Here is a 13597-nt window from a genome sequence, read left to right as displayed (position 1 = left end):
GTCCTCTCCTGAACACATCTACATAACAACATTGAGTCTGTCGTAGCGCCACCTGCTGACAAAAGGCAGTTTGGCTTATAACTCAGCTAAACAATGTTCGATCTGCCTGAAACTTCACATGGTTGATAAGATTCCTCTCCTGGTGACATCTACATGCCAATCTTGAGTCACAGTCATAGCGCCACCTGCTGAGAGGAGGAGGTTTGGCATAAATCGGTGATTTTCTCAGATTTTTAAAATATATCGGCTTAAATTATTACTGTTCGCTGTTCTCTGTCATCCTGAGGCCACCTGGCGGTGGTGAGCCCGGGTGCGAGGTCCCTATCATCGCTGCTTGCAGCTTTAATTATTCTTCTTCTTCTTCTTCTTCTTCTTCTTCCGCGGAATGAATCGCGGTTTTGAGGGGCTAAACATGCCCGAAAACTCACGCAACTTTGCACACGCCTCAGAAGTGGCGAAAATTTACGTTTGTTATGGGCTTCGGAAGTGGGCGTGGCAAAATGACTCGACAGCGCCACCTAGAAAAATTAAACGGACGAGCCCCCGATCCACGAATCACGCACATGCGTGAAAATTGGCACACACCTCAAACATGCCAAAACATACGAAAAAGTCTCTTGGAGCCATATCTCAAACCCAACAGGAAGTCGGATATTTTTAACTTCCTGCGGCGAAAAAGTGGTGTTTTTGCCATTTCCAAGCGTTGTATTTTAACGAACTCCTCCTAGGGATTTTATCGGATCGACACCAAAATTGGGTTTTGTCATCTAAAGACCTTGGCGATGTTAAATTGCGAAGCTTTAGAGTTTTCATCGATGGGCGTGTCCGTGGCGGCCTCGCAAACTTTGACGATTCGCCACAAAAGAGGAAGTCGTTATAACTCAGGCATTCATTATCTGATCTGCCTCAAAATTCACACGCTCGATAAGCGTCCTGACCTGAACATGTTTACTTGCCAATATCCAGATACAGTTACAGCGCCACCTGCTGGCCACAGGAAATGACATGATTTACGGAGTTATAAACTCCTCCCACAAATTTTATCGTATCAGCACCAAAATTGAGTGGTGTTATCTGAAAGCTCTAGCGATGTTATATTGTGAAGATCTAGAGTTTTCGCAGAGGGGCGTGTCCGTGGCGGTATGACAAACCTCAACACTTCGCCATGGAACAGGAAGTCCTTATAACTCAGCCACACAATGTCCGATCTGCCTGAAACTTCACATGGTTGATAAACGTCATCTCTTGAACACATCCACATAACAATATTGAAGTGGGCGTGGCAAATTGACTCGACAGCGCCACCTAGAAAAATTAAACGGACGAGCCCCCGATCTACGAATCACGCACATGCACAAAAATTGGCACACACCTCAAACATGGCAAAACATACGAAAAAGTCTCTTGGAGCCATATCTCAAACCCAACAGGAAGTCGTATATTTTTAACTTCCTGTGGCGAAAAAGTGGCGTTTTTGCCATTTTCAGGCGTTGTATTTTAACGAACTCCTCCTAGGGATTTTATCTGATAAACACCAAAATTAGGTTTTGTCATCTTAAAGCCGTGGCGATGTTAAATTGCGAAGCTTTAGAATTTTCATCGATGGGCGTGTCCATGGCGGCCTCGCAAACTTTGATTCGCCACAAAACAGGAAGTCTTTATAACTCTGGCATGCAATATTCGATCTGCCTCAAAATTCACACATTTAATAACAGTCCTGACCTGATCAGGTTTACGTGCCAATATCCAGTTACAGTTATAGCGCCACCTGCTGGCCACAGGAAATAACATGTTTCACACTGTAACAAACTCCTCCCACAAACTTTCCCGTATCAGCACCAAAATAGAGTGGTGTCATCTGAAAGCTCTAGCGATGATATATTGTGAAGATCTAGAGTTTTTGCAGAGGGGCGTGTCTGTGGTGGCATGACAAACCTCAACGCTTCGCCATGGAACAGGAAGTCCTTATAACTCAACCACACAATGTCTAATCCGCCTGAAACTTCATATGATTGATAAAAGTCCTCTCCTGAACACATCATTATAACAATATTGAGTCAGTCATAGCGCCACCTGCTGGCAGAAGGTAGTTTGGCTTGTAACTCGGCCACACAATGTCCGATCTGCCTGAAACTTCACATGGTTGATGAAAGTCCTCTTTTGAGCACAACTACATAATAATATTGAGTCATAGTCATAGCTCCACCTGCTGGCAGAAGGAATTTTGGCTTGTAACTCGGCCACACAATGTCATATCTGCCTGAAATGTCACATTGTTGATGAAAGTCCTCTCCTAAACACATCTACATAATAATATTAAGTCTTTCAAAGCGACACCTGCTGACAGAATGTAGTTTGTCTTATAACACAATCTCCACACAATCTCTGATCTGCCTGAAACTTTACATGGTTGATAAAAGTCCGCTCCTGAACACATCCACATAACATTATTGACTCAGTCATAAAGCCACCTGCTGGCAGAAGGTAGTTTGGCTTATAACTCAGCCACACAATGTCCCATGTGCCTGAAACTTCACATGGTTGATTAAATTCCTCTCCTGAAGACATCTACATGCCAATCTTGAGTCACAGTTATAGCGCCACCTGCTGACAGGAGGAAGTTTGGCATAAATCTGTGATTTTCTTAGTTTTTTTTAAATATATCGGCTTATATTATTATTGTTCGCTGTTCTCTGTCATCGTAAGGTCACCGGGCGGCGGTGAGCCCGGGTGCGAGGTCCCTATCATCGCTGCTTGCAGTTTTAATTATTATTCTTCTTCTTCTTCTTCTTCTTCCGCGGAATGAATCGCGGTTTTGAGGGGCTAAACATGCCAGAAAACTCACGCAACTTTGCACACGCGTCAGAAGTGGCGAAAATTTACGTTTGTTATGGACTTTGGAAGTGGGCGTGGCAAAATGACTCGACAGCGCCACCTAGAAAAATTAAACGGACGAGCCCCCGATATACGAATCACGCACATGCATGAAAATTGGCACACACCTCAAACACGCCAAAACATACGAAAAAGTCTCTTGGAGCCATATCTCAAACCCAACAGGAAGTCGGATATTTTTGACTTCCTGCGGCGAAAAAGTGGCGTTTTTGCCATTTCCAGGCGTTGTATTTTAACAAACTCCTCCTAGGGATTTTATGCTATCGACACCAAAATTGGGTTTTGTCATCTAAAGGCCTTGGCGATGTTAAATTGCGAAGCTTTAGAGTTTTCATCGATGGGCGTGTCCGTGGCGGCCTCGCAAACTTTGACGATTCGCCACAAAACAGGAAGTCGTTATAACTCAGGCATGCATTATCCGATCTGCCTCAAAATTCACACGTTTGATAAGCGTCGTGACCTGAACACGTTTACATGCCAATATCCAGATACAGTTATAGCGCCACCTGCTGGCCACAGGAAATGACATGATTTACGGAGTTATAAACTCCTCCCACAAATTTGACCGTATCAGCACCAAAATAGAGTGGTGTTATCTGAAAGCTCTAGCGATGTTATATTGTGAAGATCTAGAGTTTTTGCAGAGGGGCGTGTCCGTGGCGGCATGACAAACCTCAACGCTTCGCCATGGAACAGGAAGTCTTTATAACACAACTACACAATGTCCGATCTGCCTGAAACTTCACATGGTTGATAAACGCCCTCTCCTGAACACATCCACATAACAATATTGAAGTGGGCGTGGCAAAATGACTCGACAGCGCCACCTAGAAAAATTAAACGGACGAGCCCCCGATCTACGAATCACGCACATGCACAAAAATTGGCACACACCTCAAACATGGCAAAACATACGAAAAAGTCTCTTGGAGCCATATCTCAAACCCAACAGGAAGTCGGATATTTTTAACTTCCTGTGGCGAAAAAGTGGCGTTTTTGCCATTTCCAGGCGTTGTATTTTAACGAACTCCTCCTAGGGATTTTATCTGATAAACACTAAAATTGGGTTTTGTCATCTTAAAGCCTTGGTGATGTTAAATTGCGAAGCTTTAGAGTTTTCATCGATGGGCGTGTCCGTGGCAGCCTCGCAAACTTTGATGATTCGCCACAAAACAGGAAGTCTTTATAACTCAAGCATGCAATATTCGATCTACCTCAAAATTCACACATTTAATAACAGTCCTGACCTGATCAGGTTTACGTGCCGATATCCAGTTACAGCTATAGCGCCACCTGCTGGCCACAGGAAATGACATGTTTGACACTCTAACAAACTCCTCCCACAAACTTTCCCGTATCAGCACCAAAATAGAGTGGTGTCATCTGAAAGCTCTAGCGATGATATATTGTGAAGATCTAGAGTTTTTGCAGAGGGGCGTGTCTGTGGTGGCATGACAAACCTCAACGCTTCGCCATGGAACAGGAATTCCTTATAACTCAACCACACAATGTCTGATCTGCCTGAAACTTCACATGATTGATAAAAGTCCTCTCCTGAACACATCCACATAACAATATTGAGTCAGTCATAGCGCCACCTGCTGGCAGAAGGTAGTTTGGCTTGTAACTCAGCCACACAATGTCCCATGTGCCTGAAACTTCACATGGTTGATAAGATTCCTCTCCGGAAGACATCTACATGCCAATCTTAAGTCACAGTTATAGCGCCACCTGCTGACAGATGGTAGTTTGCAGTATAACTCAACCACACAAAGTCAGATCTGGCTGTAACTTCACAAGTTTGATAAAAGTCCTCTCCTGAACACATCTACATAACAACATTGAGTCTGTCATAGCGCCACCTGCTGACAAAAGGCAGTTTGGCTTATAACTCAGCCAAACAATGTCCGATCTGCCTGAAACTTTACATGATTGATAAGTTTCCTCTCCTGAAGACATCTACATGCCAATCGTGAGTCATAGTTATAGCGCCACCTGCTGACAGGAGGAAATTTGGCATAAATCTGTTATTTTCTCAGATTTTTTAAATATATCGGCTTAAATTATTACTGTTCGCTGTTCTCTGTCATCCTGAGGCCACCGGGCGGCGGTGAGCCCGGGTGCGAGGTCCCTATCATCGCTGCTTGCAGCTTTAATTAGGGACCGAGCACCGAAACGGTGCGTAGGCCCTATTGGAATTGCTCTGTTTATTATTATTCTTCTTCTTCTTCTTCTTCTTCTTCTTCTTCCGCGGAATGAATCGCGGTTTTGAGGGGCTAAACATGCCCGAAAACTCACGCAACTTTGCACACGCCTCAGAAGTGGCGAAAATTTACGTTTATTATGGGCTTCGGAAGTGGGCGTGGCAAAATGACTCGACAGCGCCACCTAGAAAAATTAAACGGACGAGCCCCCGATCCACGAATCACGCACATGCACGAAAATTGGCACACACCTCAAACATGCCAAAACATACGAAAAAGTCTCTTGGAGCCATATCTCAAACCCAAGAGGAAGTCGGATATTTTTAACTTCCTGCGGCGAAAAAGTGGCGTTTTTGACATTTCCAGGCGTTGTATTTTAACGAACTCCTCCTAGGGATTTTATCCGATCGACACCAAAATTGGGTTTTGTCATCTAAAGGCCTTGGCGATGTTAAATTGCGAAGCTTTAGAGTTTTCGTCGATGGGCGTGTCCGTGGCGGCCTCGCAAACTTTGACGATTCGCCACAAAAGAGGAAGTAGTTATAACTCAGGCATGCATTATCAGATCTGCCTCAAAATTCACACGCTTGATAAGCGTCCTGACCTGAACACATTTACATGCCACTTTCCAGATACAGTTACAGCGCCACCTGCTGGCCACAGGAAATGACATGATTTACAGAGTTATAAACTCCTCCCACAAATTTTATCGTATCAACACCAAAATTGAGTGGTGTTATCTGAAAGCTCTAGCGATGTTATTTTGTGAAGATCTAGAGTTTCGCAGAGGGGTGTGTCCGTGGCGGTATGACAAACCTCAACGCTTCGCCATGGAACAGGAAGTCCTTATAACACAATCACACAATGTCCGATCTGCCTGAAACTTCACATGGTTGATAAACGTCATCTCTTGAACCCATCCACATAACAATATTGAAGTGGGCGTGGCAAAATTGACTCGACAGCGCCACCTATAAAAATTAAACGGACGAGCCCCTGATCTACGAATCACGCACATGCACAAAAATTGGCACACACCTCAAACATGGCAAAACATACGAAAAAGTCTCTTGGAGCCATATCTCAAACCCAACAGGAAGTCGGATATTTTTAAATTCCTGTGGCGAAAAAGTGGCGCTTTTGCCATTTTCAGGCGTTGTATTTTAACGAACTCCTCCTAGGAATTTTATCTGATAATTACCAAAATTGGGTTTTGTCATCTTAAAGCCTTGGTGATGATAAATTGCGAAGCTTTAGAGTTTTCATCGATGGGCGTGTCCGTGGCGGCCTCGCAAACTTTGACGATTCGCCACAAAACAGGAAGTCTTTATAACTCTGGCATGCAATATTCGATCTGCCTCAAAATTCACACATTTAATAACAGTCCTGACCTGATCAGGTTTACGTGCCGATATCTAGTTACAGTTATAGCGCCACCTGCTGGCCACAGGAAATGACATGTTTTACAGTGTAACAAACTCCTCCCACAAATTTTATTGTATCAGCACCAAAATAGAGTGGTGTCATCTGAAAGCTCTAGCGATGATATATTGTGAAGATCTAGAGTTTTTGCAGAGGGGCGTGTCTGTGGTGGCATGACAAACCTCAACGCTTCGCCATGGAACAGGAATTTCTTATAACTCAACCACATAATGTCTAATCTGCCTGAAACTTCACATGATTGATAAAAGTCCTCTCCTGAACACATCCACATAACAATATTGAGTCAGTCATAGCGCCACCTGCTGGCAGAAGGTAGTTTGGCTTGTAACTCGGCCACACAATGTCCGATCTGCCTGAAACTTCACATGGTTGATGAAAGTCCTTTTCTGAACGCATCCACATAACAATATTGAGTCAGTCATAGCGCCACCTGCTGGCAGAAGAAATTTTGGCTTGTAACTCGGCCACACAATGTCAGATCTGCCTAAAATGTCACATGGTTGATGAAAGTCCTCTCCTAAACACATCTACATAGTAATATTGAGTCTTTCATAGCGCCACCTGCTGGCAGAATGTAGTTTGTCTTAAAACACAATCTCCACACAATCTCTGATCTGCCTGAAACTTCACATGGTTGATAAAAGTCCGCTCCTGAACACATCCACATAACAATATTGAGTCAGTCATAACGCCACCTGCTGGCAGAAGGTAGTTTGGCTTATAACTCAGCCACACAATGTCCCATGTGCCTGAAACTTCACATGGTTGATAAGATTCCTCTACGGAAGACATCTACATGCCAATCTTAAGTCACAGTTATAGCGCCACCTGCTGACAGGAGGAAGTTTGGCATAAATCTGTGATTTTCTTAGATCTTTTTTTATATATCGGCTTAAATTAATATTGTTCGCTGTTCTCTGTCATCGTAAGGTCACCGGGCGGCGGTGAGCCCGGGTGCGAGGTCCCTATCATCGCTGCTTGCAGCTTTAATTATTCTTCTTCTTCTTCTTCTTCTTCTTCTTCCGCGGAATGAATCGCGGTTTTGAGGGGCTAAACATGCCCGAAAACTCACGAAACTTTGCACACACCTCAGAAGTGGCGAAAATTTACGTTTGTTAAGGGCTTCGGAAGTGGGCGTGGCAAAATGACTCGACAGCGCCACCTAGAAAAATTAATCGGACGAGCCCCCGATATACAAATCACGCACATGCACGAAAATTGGCACACACCTCAAACATGGCAAAACATACGAAAAAGTCTCTTGGAGCCATATCTCAAACCCAACAGGAAGTCGGATATTTTTAACTTCCTGCGGCGAAAAAGTGGCGTTTTTGCCATTTCCAGGCGTTGTATTTTAACGAACTCCTCCTAGGGATTTTATCCGATCGACACCAAAATTGGGTTTTGTCATCTAAAGGCCTTGGCGATGTTAAATTGCGAAGCTTTAGAGTTTTCGTCGATGGGCGTGTCCGTGGCGACCTCGCAAACTTTGCAATTCGCCACAAAACAGGAAGTCGTTATAACTCAGGCATGCATTATCCGATCTGCCTCAAAATTCACACGCTCGATAAGCGTCCTGACCTGAACACGTTTACATGCCAATATCCAGATACAGTTACAGCGCCACCTGCTGGCCACAGGAAATGACATAATTTACGGAGTAATAAACTCCTCCCACAAATTTTATCGTATCAGCACCAAAATTGGGTGGTGTTATCTGAAAGCTCTAGCGATGATATATTGTGAAGATCTAGAGTTTTCGCAGAGGGGCGTGTCCGTGGCGGTATGACAAACCTCAATGCTTCGCCATGGAACAGGAAGTCCTGATAACTCAACCACACAATGTCCGATCTGCCTGAAACTTCACATGGTTGATAAACGTCATCTCTTGAACACATCCACATAACAATATTAAAGTGGGCGTGGCAAAATGACTCGACAGCGCCACCTAGAAAAATTAAACGGATGAGCCCCCGAGCTACGAATCACGCACATGCACGAAAATTGGCACACACCTCAAACATGCCAAAACATACGAAAAAGTCTCCTGGAGCCATATCTCAAACCCAACAGGAAGTCAGATATTATTAACTTCCTGCGGCGAAAAAGTGGCATTTTTGCCATTTCCAGGCGTTGTATTTTAACGAACTCCTCCTAGGGATTTTATCCAATCAACACCAAAATAGGGTTTTGTCATCTTAAAGCCTTGGTGATAATAAATTGCGAAGCTTTAGAGTTTTCATCGATGGGTGTGTCCATGGCGGCCTCGTAAACTTTGATTCGCCACCAAACAGGAAATCGTTATAACTCAGGCATGCAATATTCGATCTGCCTCAAAATTCACACATTTAATAACAGTCCTGACCTAACCAGGTTTACGTGCCGATATCCAATTACAGTTATAGCGCCACCTGCTGGCCACAGGAAATTACATGTTTGACACTATAACAAACTCCTACCACAAACTTTCCCGTATCAGCGCCAAAATAGAGTGGTGTCATCTGAAAGCTCTAGCGATGACATATTGTGAAGATCTAGAGTTTTTGCAGAGGGGCGTGTCTGTGGTGGCATGACAAACCTCAACGCTTCGCCATGGAACAGGAAGTCCTTATAACTCAACCACACAATGTCCGATCTACCTGAAACTTCACATGATTGATAAAAGTCCTCTCCTGAACACATCTACATAACAATATTGAGTCAGTCATAGCGCCACCTGCTGGCAGAGGGTAGTTTGGCTTGTAACTCGGCCACACAATGTCCGATCTGCCTGAAACTTCACATGGTTGATGAAAGTCCTCTCCTGAGCACATCTACATGATAATATTGAGTCAAAGTCATAGCGCCACCTGCTGGCAGAAGGAAGTTTGGCTTGTAAGTCGGCCACACAATGTCAGATCTGCCTAAAATGTCACATGGTTGATGAAAGTCCTCTCCTGAGCACATCTACATAATAATATTGAGTCTTTAATACCGCCACCTGCTGGCAGAATGTAGTTTGTCTTATAACACAATCTCCACACAATCTCTTATCTGTCTGAAACTTCACATGGTTGATAAAAGTCCACTCCTGAAGACATCCACATAACAATATTGAGTCAGTCATAACGCCACCTGCTGGCAGAAGGTAGTTTGGCTTATAACTCAGCCACACAATGTCCCATGTGCCTGAAACTTCACATGGTTGATTAAATTCCTCTCCTGAAGACATCTACATGCCAATCTTGAGTCACAGTTATAGCGCCACCTGCTGACAGGAGGAAGTTTGGCATAAGTCTGTGATTTTCTTAGTTTTTTTTAAATATATTGGCTTATATTTTTATTGTTCGCTGTTCTCTGTCATCGTAAGGTCACCGGGCGGCGGTGAGCCCGGGTGCGAGGTCCCTATCATCGCTGCTTGCAGCTTTAATTTTCATATGTTTTTATATGACACATGTACAAGTTATAGCTCAAATGAAAGCTTTTGCCGGTGCTCATACAGTTCTAGCATTCTTTTTACTGAATTCTATTCATATGCCAAACAGTTGTTGAATGAATTGTGGTGTTTCCATGGCGCAGAAATGTAAAAAATACATTCATGATCAATAAGCAGCCCCAGATAGCACAGGCAGCTGTCATCTCTTACCTTATGCTGTGTGCTTTAGGGCCATTCTCCTCTGTTTTTGAGGTGATGTGCATAAGTAATCCTTTTATATGTCTGATGTGGTCCCAACACAGTGAATTATGTTTGATCAAACAAAAGAATAGTGAAATATGTAAACAAGGATCGGTCTCTGTGGCTTGTACAGCACCGCTCATCAGTTGGAATGGAATAACTTTTGCATAGATTATGGTGGAGACATTTTTCTTTTTTTCCTATGATTACAGACACCAAAATTAATTACAGCACCCTAGACCACACAGAACCTGAAAGGTAAACTTTCAAATTTGAGTTTAAAAAGAAAATACAAAAAGCGCCTTTTTTTTTAGGTGTTTATTATAACACAGGCAACATATACAGTTATTTTAAACACTTTCAATAGTGTTTTATGAAAATTCAAAGGGTTTTCTTTAAAATTATACCAATTTTTTGCTTTTACACCTCTTTATGTGGATTTGGGAAGCTTTCAAATTTGGGTAGGCAAAATCCAGGTGGAAATCCCCAAATAGCAGCAGAGTTTAAGTGGTCAATGGGGCTGTAGTCATTGAGCAGTAAGGCTAAGTAGATCTGAGTGTCATCAGCATGGCTGTGGTAGGAGATTTGGTTCTTTCTTATTATTTGGCTCAGAGGGAGCATGTAAAGGTGGAACAGGAGAGGTGCCAAAGAGGGAGAGGTGCCAAAATTGAGCCTTGTCAGACTCCACATGTCATGGGTGTCCACCTTGACCCATGTTTATATATACTGACATAGTAACCTCTCCCTTCAAGGTAAGATGTGAACCATATGAGGACCATCCCAGACATCCTAACCCAGTTTTGCAGCCTATCCAGAAGTATGCTGTGATCGACAGTGTCAAATGCAGCGCTGAGATCCAGCAGTGCCAGCCGTTAGTTTATCTGAATCTGTATTTAGGCGTATATCATTGATTATCTTTATAAGAGCGCTCTCTGTACTGTGAAGTGTAGTCAACATGTGCAGCATCAAGCTCTTTTAAGCAATTAAAACCAGTCTGAAAACTAAAAGGCATACAGGTCAGACTTGTTTTTTTTTATTTTGCAATCAGCAGAGCAAATGTTTTTATGATTTTATTTAACATATTTGCAGCTGAATGGTCTAATTGTATGCATACAGCCATACCTGCAGCCCAAGACTGGTTACTCACTGAAGCTAAGCAAGGCTGAGTCTGGTCAGTACCTGGATAGGAGAACACTTGGGAAAAAAACTAGGTTACTGTTGGCTGTGGTGTTAGTAAGGCCAGCAGGGGGCACTCAACCTGTGGTCTGTGTGAGTCCTAATGCCCCAGTAAAAGTGAAGGGGACACCATACTGTCAGTGGGCGCCGTCTTTGGGATGAGAGGTTAAACCTCTAAAAACAACAAAAAAAAAAGGTCCTGACTCTCCGTGGTCATTAAAGGGCCATGAAACCCCCTCGTTTCAGCAGGGTGTTTTCACACCTCTTCTTTGGAAAAAGTCAGAAAAGTGGGCGTGTCCAGCTCTGTTTAGGGGGGAGTGTCGGAGGAACTAAAGTGGGATGGTGTGGGAGTGTCGATTTGGGCACGCGCGAGTTTCAGAGTCAAAATACACACACACACACACATACATACAGGAGAATGTGATGGTGTTTAACCTACATGGACATCTGTAGTCGAATTATTAGCCAAATTATTAAATGGTGGACTTTAACTGCAGTTTGGCTCTTTCATTCAGGGAATTCATTCATGCCCCTCGCGACACACGAGATATTTGATTCAAGGAGCTGCTCTAAGCGTGTATTTTTCATACAATGTTTTATACCGCACGGCGAATGAGAGAAAAAAACCCTCTGCATTTCCCAGAAACTTAGATGCACACGACAGGTAGTGTCAGAAAGCCGCGCGTGTTATTCCGGTCACTAAATGCGGTAAAAACCCTACACGAGGTTAAAGTTTGGTTGTGGTGCTAACGTGTTTACACTCTGTGCAATAGTTTGTTAGATACGAACAAACTGAATAAACAAAGAGCACTGGTCGCTCACTTACCAAATCTGTAGAGACAGGACAATCACCAGCAACTAGAGCCGCGTCTTTATGAAGAGAATACTACAAACGATTCCAGATCCCAGCGTTTGCAGATGAGAACAGCTCTCAGGTAAACAATAATCCTCCTTAGACACGTAAGTTATTGTTGTCGCGCGTCGTGTACACTGTAATCCACACGTGAGTCTGAGCTCTCACAGAGAGAAAATGAAAACGAAACTTAACTGCAGCAAACTATAAAAGCAACACTTCACGCTTGTTTTGCCAACACAACGTGGCGTCTCTGTCCTGAAAACACGGTGATAGTAATGAATATTAATGAAGTTGCACAATAGAGTGCGCTGATTGGTTTGACCCAAGCCTTACTCATGCATTAATGCAACACACTGTAAGACGTAATAAGACTCACTCTGGCACAGACGCCCAGTCTGCACGCTGGAATACACACTATTATGTCATGACCGTGACGCAGCTTCAAAAATTCGTTTCAAACAGGAAGTACGAATTTGCTTAAAATAACGCAAAAACAACCAATTTACACTTTTTAGTGAAATATAGGTGTCCTAATAGTGTTTTTAGCAGTGTGGGACACATATACGACTGTCAACAGCTCAAAAAATGTGTTTTGGTGTTTCGTGACCCTTTAAAAAATATGCTATTTAAATACACATTACATTACAAAAAAAATGTAAAAGATTAAGCATTAAATGAATGCAAATTCTAAATCGTATGAAGACATAACAAGTGATGGGTGTTAACGATGACTGAGGTAGAGCTGTAAGATCAGCCAGCTGTTGCAGCGCAGTACTCACGTGTGCTTGCGCTGGAATGTAAACACAGACGAGAATGAACAGGGAAAACTCTAGCAGTGAATAAAACAGCTTACAGTTAATGCAAAGCATCCACATCAGGACAGCACATCCTCTTTAACACAGCTACATATGTACACCACCTTCTGTTGATGTAAAAGCATGTCTCACCACCGCACGTTTTGCTCATTGACTCCGATCTGCTCTGTACAGCTGAAAGTCCTGTAGGTGTAATGCGCTGTCCGGAATGGCTTTGTTTAGCCAGGTTTGTGTGAAACACAGCGCAGCAGAGTTGTTAAAGTTCTTGTTTTTGCGTAAGAGCAAAAGTAGTTTGTCCATTTTGTTTGGAAGAGAGCGGAGATTCGCCAGATGGATGCTGGTCTTAGCCTGACGAGCGTGCCAGCTCTCTTCCCACGCCTGCGCGTCTTGTAGCGTTTCCACAGTGCAGCCGCTCTGCCGACGACAATGTTCGCAAAATGCCAGAGAAATGAAAATCTGGTTGGTCTGCACTGCCGAATGTTCAGTAACTCATCCCTGGTGTAACTGATCGTGTTTGATAAACATAAAACAGGACAAACTAACAAAAACAGTG

The 13597-nt window shown here is 43.4% G+C and overlaps 1 long non-coding RNA gene across 1 annotated transcript; it reads left to right on the top strand.

Annotated features, from left to right (window-relative positions):
* Nucleotides 1–378: 378 nt before the first annotated feature.
* Nucleotides 379–8822, top strand: LOC147838727 (uncharacterized). Its single transcript, XR_015519988.1, has 3 exons — nucleotides 379–2737; nucleotides 5023–5216; nucleotides 7636–8822. It is a non-coding gene; the product is annotated as an uncharacterized LOC147838727 (long non-coding RNA).
* Nucleotides 8823–13597: the final 4775 nt, after the last annotated feature.

Source organism: Danio rerio, chromosome 21 (genome assembly GCF_052040795.2).
Source record: "Danio rerio strain M-AB ecotype USA chromosome 21, GRCz13ab, whole genome shotgun sequence".
NCBI lineage: Eukaryota > Metazoa > Chordata > Actinopteri > Cypriniformes > Danionidae > Danio > Danio rerio.
This window is presented reverse-complemented; position numbering and strand designations above follow the sequence as displayed.